Source organism: Aythya ferina (genome assembly GCF_964211825.1).
Source record: "Aythya ferina genome assembly, contig: HAP1_SCAFFOLD_147, whole genome shotgun sequence".
NCBI classification, from domain to species: domain Eukaryota; kingdom Metazoa; phylum Chordata; class Aves; order Anseriformes; family Anatidae; genus Aythya; species Aythya ferina.
Window position 1 is genome coordinate 14325 of NW_028181379.1, and position 7162 is coordinate 21486.

Consider the following 7162-nt stretch of genomic DNA (forward strand, 5'->3'; position numbering starts at 1 on the left):
GGGGATTTTCTTCCAGTTTTGGGGGTTATCCCGTTCTTTTTTGGGGTGTTTTTGACATGTTTTGATGTCTCTGTTGGGTTTCGTTGGGTTTTCTGTTGGCATCTTGGTGGAAAAGGGTAAATTGTGGGTTTTGGAGAACTTCAGGTAGGTTTAGGGGGACTTTTGGGGTGGATTCATGGTATTTGGGGTTTTCTTCTGTTTTTTGGGGTGATCCTGTTCTTTTTTGGGGTGTTTTTGACGTGTTTTGGGGTTGTCCGTTGGGTTTTGTTGGGTTCTCGTTGGTCATCATTGTGAAAAAGGGTAAATTGTGGGTTTTGGAGAACATCAGGTAGGCTTAGGGGGACTTTTGGGGTGGATCTATGGCATTTGGGGTTTTCTTCTCTTTTTTGGGGAGATCCTGTTCTTTTTTTTTTTTTTTTTTTTTTTTTTTGACATGTTTTTTGTCTCCATTGGGTTTCGTTGGGTTTTCCATGGTCATCATGGTGGAAAAGGGTAAATTTGTGGGTTTTGGAGAACATCAGGTAGGTTTAGGCTGGTTTTGGGATTGGATCTGTGCTTTTTGGGGATTTTCTTCCAGTTTATGGGTGATCCCTTTCTTTTTTGGGGTGTTTTTGACGTGTTTTGGTGTCTCCTTTTGGGTTTTCGTTTGGTTCATGTTGGTCATCATGGTGAAAATTGTAAATTTTTTGGGGGGGAATTTTCTTCCAGTGTTGGGGGTGATCCCGTTCTTTTTTGGGGTGTTTTTGACATGTTTTGGGGTCTCTGTTGGGTTTTGTTGGGTTCTTGTTTTTCATCATGTTGGAAAAGTTTAACTTGCGTGTTTTGGAGAAGATCAGGTAGGTTTAGTGTCGTTTTGGGGTGGATCTATGTTTTTTGGGGATTTTCTTCCAGTTTTGGGGGTGATTCCGTTCTTGTTTGGGGTGTTTTTGACTTGTTTTGGGGTCTCCGTTGGGTTTTAGTTGGATTCTCGTTGGTCCTTAAGGGAAATGGGAGTGGATTGTGGGTTTTGAAGAAGATCAGGTGAGTTTAGGGTGGTTTTGTGGGGAAATTCATAGTTTTTGGTGTTTTTTCTTCTGATTCAGTTCTTTTTTGGGGTGTTTTTGACGTGTTTTGGGGTTTCCGTTGGGTTTCGTTGAGTTCCTAATGGGTTTTATGGTGGTTGGGAGCGGACATTTGGATTTGGAGAACATCAGGTACGTTTAGAGTGGTTTTGGGATTGGATCCGTGCTTTTTGGGGTTTTCTTTGGTTTTGGGGGTGATCCTGTTCTTGTTTGGGGTGTTTTTGACGTGTTTTGGGTTCTCTGTTGGGTTTTCCGTGGTCATCATGGTGGAAAAGTGTAAATTGTGGGTTTTGGAGAACATCAGGTAGGTTTAGGGGGACTTTTGGTGTGGATCTATGGCTTTTGGGGTTTTCTTTCGTTTTTAGGGTTTATCCCGTTCTTGTTTGGGGTGTTTTTGACTTCTTTTGGGGTCTCCGTTGGGTTTCGTTGGGTTTTCCATGGTCATCATGTTGGAAAATTGTAAATTGTGGGTTTTGGAGATCATCAGGTAGGTTTAGGGTGGTTTTGGGGTGGATCTATGATTTTGAAGGATTTTCTTCCAATTTTGGGGGTGATCCCTTTCTTTTTTTTTTTTTTTTTTTTTTTTTTTTTTTTGACGTGTTTTGTGGTCTCCGTTGGGTTTCGTTGGGTTTTCCATGGTCATCAATGTGGAAAAGTGTAAACTGTGGGTTTTGGAGAACTTCAGGTTGGTTTAGGGGGATTTTTGGTGTGGATCTATGGCTTTTGGGGTTTTCTTTCGTTGTTGGGGTTGAACCAGTTCTTTTTTGGGGTGTTTTTGACGTTTTTGGGGTCTCCGTTGGGTTTTGTTGGGTTCTCGTTGGTCGTTAAGCTAAATGGGAGTGGATTGTGGGTTTTGAAGAAGATCAGGTAAGTTTAGGGTGATTTGGGAGGGAAATGCATAGTTTTGTTTTTTTTTTTCCTTCTGATCCAGTTCTTTTTTGGGGTGTTTTTGACGTGTTTTGGGGTTTCCGTTGCGTTTTGTTGAGTTCCTAATGGGTTTTATGGTGGGTGGGAGTGGATTTTGGGATTTGGAGAAGATCAGGTAGGTTTAAGGGTTTTCTTGGGGTTAAATCACGTATTTTCTTCTGATCCGGTTTGCTTTTGGGGTGTTTTTGAGGTGTTTTGGGGTTTCTGTTGCATTTTGTTGAGTTCCTAATGGGTTTTATGGTGGTTGGGAGTGGACTTTGGGATTTGGAGAAGATCAGGTAGGTTTAGGGTGGTTTTGGAATTGGATCCATGCTTTTTGGGGATTTTCTTCCAGTTTTGGGGGTTATCCCGTTCTTTTTTGGGGTGTTTTTGACATGTTTTGATGTCTCTGTTGGGTTTCGTTGGGTTTTCTGTTGGCATCTTGGTGGAAAAGGGTAAATTGTGGGTTTTGGAGAACTTCAGGTAGGTTTAGGGGGACTTTTGGGGTGGATTCATGGTATTTGGGGTTTTCTTCTGTTTTTTGGGGTGATCCTGTTCTTTTTTGGGGTGTTTTTGACGTGTTTTGGGGTTGTCCGTTGGGTTTTGTTGGGTTCTCATTGGTCATCATTGTGAAAAAGGGTAAATCGTGGGTTTTGGAGAACATCAGGTAGGCTTAGGGGGACTTTTGGGGTGGATCTATGGCATTTGGGGTTTTCTTCTCTTTTTTGGGGAGATCCTGTTCTTTTTTTTTTTTTTTTTTTTTTTTTTTTTTTTTTTTTTGACATGTTTTTTGTCTCCATTGGGTTTCGTTGGGTTTTCCATGGTCATCATGGTGGAAAAGGGTAAATTTGTGGGTTTTGGAGAACATCAGGTAGGTTTAGGCTGGTTTTGGGATTGGATCTGTGCTTTTTGGGGATTTTCTTCCAGTTTATGGGTGATCCCTTTCTTTTTTGGGGTGTTTTTGACGTGTTTTGGTGTCTCCTTTTGGGTTTTCGTTTGGTTCATGTTGGTCATCATGGTGAAAATTGTAAATTTTTGGGGGGGGAATTTTCTTCCATTGTTGGGGGTGATCCCGTTCTTTTTTGGGGTGTTTTTGACATGTTTTGGGGTCTCTGTTGGGTTTTGTTGGGTTCTTGTTTTTCATCATGTTGGAAAAGTTTAACTTGCGTGTTTTGGAGAAGATCAGGTAGGTTTAGTGTCGTTTTGGGGTGGATCTATGTTTTTTGGGGATTTTCTTCCAGTTTTGGGGGTGATTCCGTTCTTGTTTGGGGTGTTTTTGACTTGTTTTGGGGTCTCCGTTGGGTTTTAGTTGGATTCTCGTTGGTCCTTAAGGGAAATGGGAGTGGATTGTGGGTTTTGAAGAAGATCAGGTGAGTTTAGGGTGGTTTTGTGGGGAAATTCATAGTTTTTGGTGTTTTTTCTTCTGATTCAGTTCTTTTTTGGGGTGTTTTTGACGTGTTTTGGGGTTTCCGTTGGGTTTCGTTGAGTTCCTAATGGGTTTTATGGTGGTTGGGAGTGGACATTTGGATTTGGAGAACATCAGGTACGTTTAGAGTGGTTTTGGGATTGGATCCGTGCTTTTTGGGGTTTTCTTTGGTTTTGGGGGTGATCCTGTTCTTGTTTGGGGTGTTTTTGACGTGTTTTGGGTTCTCTGTTGGGTTTTCCGTGGTCATCATGGTGGAAAAGTGTAAATTGTGGGTTTTGGAGAACATCAGGTAGGTTTAGGGGGACTTTTGGTGTGGATCTATGGCTTTTGGGGTTTTCTTTCGTTTTTAGGGTTTATCCCGTTCTTGTTTGGGGGTGTTTTTGACTTCTTTTGGGGTCTCCGTTGGGTTTCGTTGGGTTTTCCATGGTCATCATGTTGGAAAATTGTAAATTGTGGGTTTTGGAGATCATCAGGTAGGTTTAGGGTGGTTTTGGGGTGGATCTATGATTTTGAAGGATTTTCTTCCAATTTTGGGGGTGATCCCTTTCTTTTTTTTTTTTTTTTTTTTTTTTTTTTTTTTTTTTTTGACGTGTTTTGTGGTCTCCGTTGGGTTTCGTTGGGTTTTCCATGGTCATCAATGTGGAAAAGTGTAAACTGTGGGTTTTGGAGAACTTCAGGTTGGTTTAGGGGGATTTTTGGTGTGGATCTATGGCTTTTGGGGTTTTCTTTCGTTGTTGGGGTTGAACCAGTTCTTTTTTGGGGTGTTTTTGACGTTTTTGGGGTCTCCGTTGGGTTTTGTTGGGTTCTCGTTGGTCGTTAAGCTAAATGGGAGTGGATTGTGGGTTTTGAAGAAGATCAGGTAAGTTTAGGGTGATTTGGGAGGGAAATGCATAGTTTTGTTTTTTTTTTTCCTTCTGATCCAGTTCTTTTTTGGGGTGTTTTTGACGTGTTTTGGGGTTTCCGTTGGGTTTCGTTGAGTTCCTAATGGGTTTTATGGTGGGTGGGAGTGGATTTTGGGATTTGGAGAAGATCAGGTAGGTTTAAGGGTTTTCTTGGGGTTAAATCACGTATTTTCTTCTGATCCGGTTTGCTTTTGGGGTGTTTTTGAGGTGTTTTGGGGTTTCTGTTGCATTTTGTTGAGTTCCTAATGGGTTTTATGGTGGTTGGGAGTGGACTTTGGGATTTGGAGAAGATCAGGTAGGTTTAGGGTGGTTTTGGAATTGGATCCATGCTTTTTGGGGATTTTCTTCCAGTTTTGGGGGTTATCCCGTTCTTTTTTGGGGTGTTTTTGACATGTTTTGATGTCTCTGTTGGGTTTCGTTGGGTTTTCTGTTGGCATCTTGGTGGAAAAGGGTAAATTGTGGGTTTTGGAGAACTTCAGGTAGGTTTAGGGGGACTTTTGGGGTGGATTCATGGTATTTGGGGTTTTCTTCTGTTTTTTGGGGTGATCCTGTTCTTTTTTGGGGTGTTTTTGACGTGTTTTGGGGTTGTCCGTTGGGTTTTGTTGGGTTCTCGTTGGTCATCATTGTGAAAAAGGGTAAATCGTGGGTTTTGGAGAACATCAGGTAGGCTTAGGGGGACTTTTGGGGTGGATCTATGGCATTTGGGGTTTTCTTCTCTTTTTTGGGGAGATCCTGTTCTTTTTTTTTTTTTTTTTTTTTTTTTTTTTTTTTTTTGACATGTTTTTTGTCTCCATTGGGTTTCGTTGGGTTTTCCATGGTCATCATGGTGGAAAAGGGTAAATTTGTGGGTTTTGGAGAACATCAGGTAGGTTTAGGCTGGTTTTGGGATTGGATCTGTGCTTTTTGGGGATTTTCTTCCAGTTTATGGGTGATCCCTTTCTTTTTTGGGGTGTTTTTGACGTGTTTTGGTGTCTCCTTTTGGGTTTTCGTTTGGTTCATGTTGGTCATCATGGTGAAAATTGTAAATTTTTTGGGGGGGAATTTTCTTCCATTGTTGGGGGTGATCCCGTTCTTTTTTGGGGTGTTTTTGACATGTTTTGGGGTCTCTGTTGGGTTTTGTTGGGTTCTTGTTTTTCATCATGTTGGAAAAGTTTAACTTGCGTGTTTTGGAGAAGATCAGGTAGGTTTAGTGTCGTTTTGGGGTGGATCTATGTTTTTTGGGGATTTTCTTCCAGTTTTGGGGGTGATTCCGTTCTTGTTTGGGGTGTTTTTGACTTGTTTTGGGGTCTCCGTTGGGTTTTAGTTGGATTCTCGTTGGTCCTTAAGGGAAATGGGAGTGGATTGTGGGTTTTGAAGAAGATCAGGTGAGTTTAGGGTGGTTTTGTGGGGAAATTCATAGTTTTTGGTGTTTTTTCTTCTGATTCAGTTCTTTTTTGGGGTGTTTTTGACGTGTTTTGGGGTTTCCGTTGGGTTTCGTTGAGTTCCTAATGGGTTTTATGGTGGTTGGGAGTGGACATTTGGATTTGGAGAACATCAGGTACGTTTAGAGTGGTTTTGGGATTGGATCCGTGCTTTTTGGGGTTTTCTTTGGTTTTGGGGGTGATCCTGTTCTTGTTTGGGGTGTTTTTGACGTGTTTTGGGTTCTCTGTTGGGTTTTCCGTGGTCATCATGGTGGAAAAGTGTAAATTGTGGGTTTTGGAGAACATCAGGTAGGTTTAGGGGGACTTTTGGTGTGGATCTATGGCTTTTGGGGTTTTCTTTCGTTTTTAGGGTTTATCCCGTTCTTGTTTGGGGTGTTTTTGACTTCTTTTGGGGTCTCCGTTGGGTTTCGTTGGGTTTTCCATGGTCATCATGTTGGAAAATTGTAAGTTGTGGGTTTTGGAGATCATCAGGTAGGTTTAGGGTGGTTTTGGGGTGGATCTATGATTTTGAAGGATTTTCTTCCAATTTTGGGGGTGATCCCTTTCTTTTTTTTTTTTTTTTTTTTTTTTTTTTTTTTTTTTTGACGTGTTTTGTGGTCTCCGTTGGGTTTCGTTGGGTTTTCCATGGTCATCAATGTGGAAAAGTGTAAACTGTGGGTTTTGGAGAACTTCAGGTTGGTTTAGGGGGATTTTTGGTGTGGATCTATGGCTTTTGGGGTTTTCTTTCGTTGTTGGGGTTGAACCAGTTCTTTTTTGGGGTGTTTTTGACGTTTTTGGGGTCTCCGTTGGGTTGTGTTGGGTTCTCGTTGGTCGTTAAGCTAAATGGGAGTGGATTGTGGGTTTTGAAGAAGATCAGGTAAGTTTAGGGTGATTTGGGAGGGAAATGCATAGTTTTGTTTTTTTTTTTCCTTCTGATCCAGTTCTTTTTTGGGGTGTTTTTGACGTGTTTTGGGGTTTCCGTTGGGTTTTGTTGAGTTCCTAATGGGTTTTATGGTGGGTGGGAGTGGATTTTGGGATTTGGAGAAGATCAGGTAGGTTTAAGGGTTTTCTTGGGGTTAAATCACGTATTTTCTTCTGATCCGGTTTGCTTTTGGGGTGTTTTTGAGGTGTTTTGGGGTTTCTGTTGCATTTTGTTGAGTTCCTAATGGGTTTTATGGTGGTTGGGAGTGGACTTTGGGATTTGGAGAAGATCAGGTAGGTTTAGGGTGGTTTTGGAATTGGATCCATGCTTTTTGGGGATTTTCTTCCAGTTTTGGGGGTTATCCCGTTCTTTTTTGGGGTGTTTTTGACATGTTTTGATGTCTCTGTTGGGTTTCGTTGGGTTTTCTGTTGGCATCTTGGTGGAAAAGGGTAAATTGTGGGTTTTGGAGAACTTCAGGTAGGTTTAGGGGGACTTTTGGGGTGGATTCATGGTATTTGGGGTTTTCTTCTGTTTTTTGGGGTGAT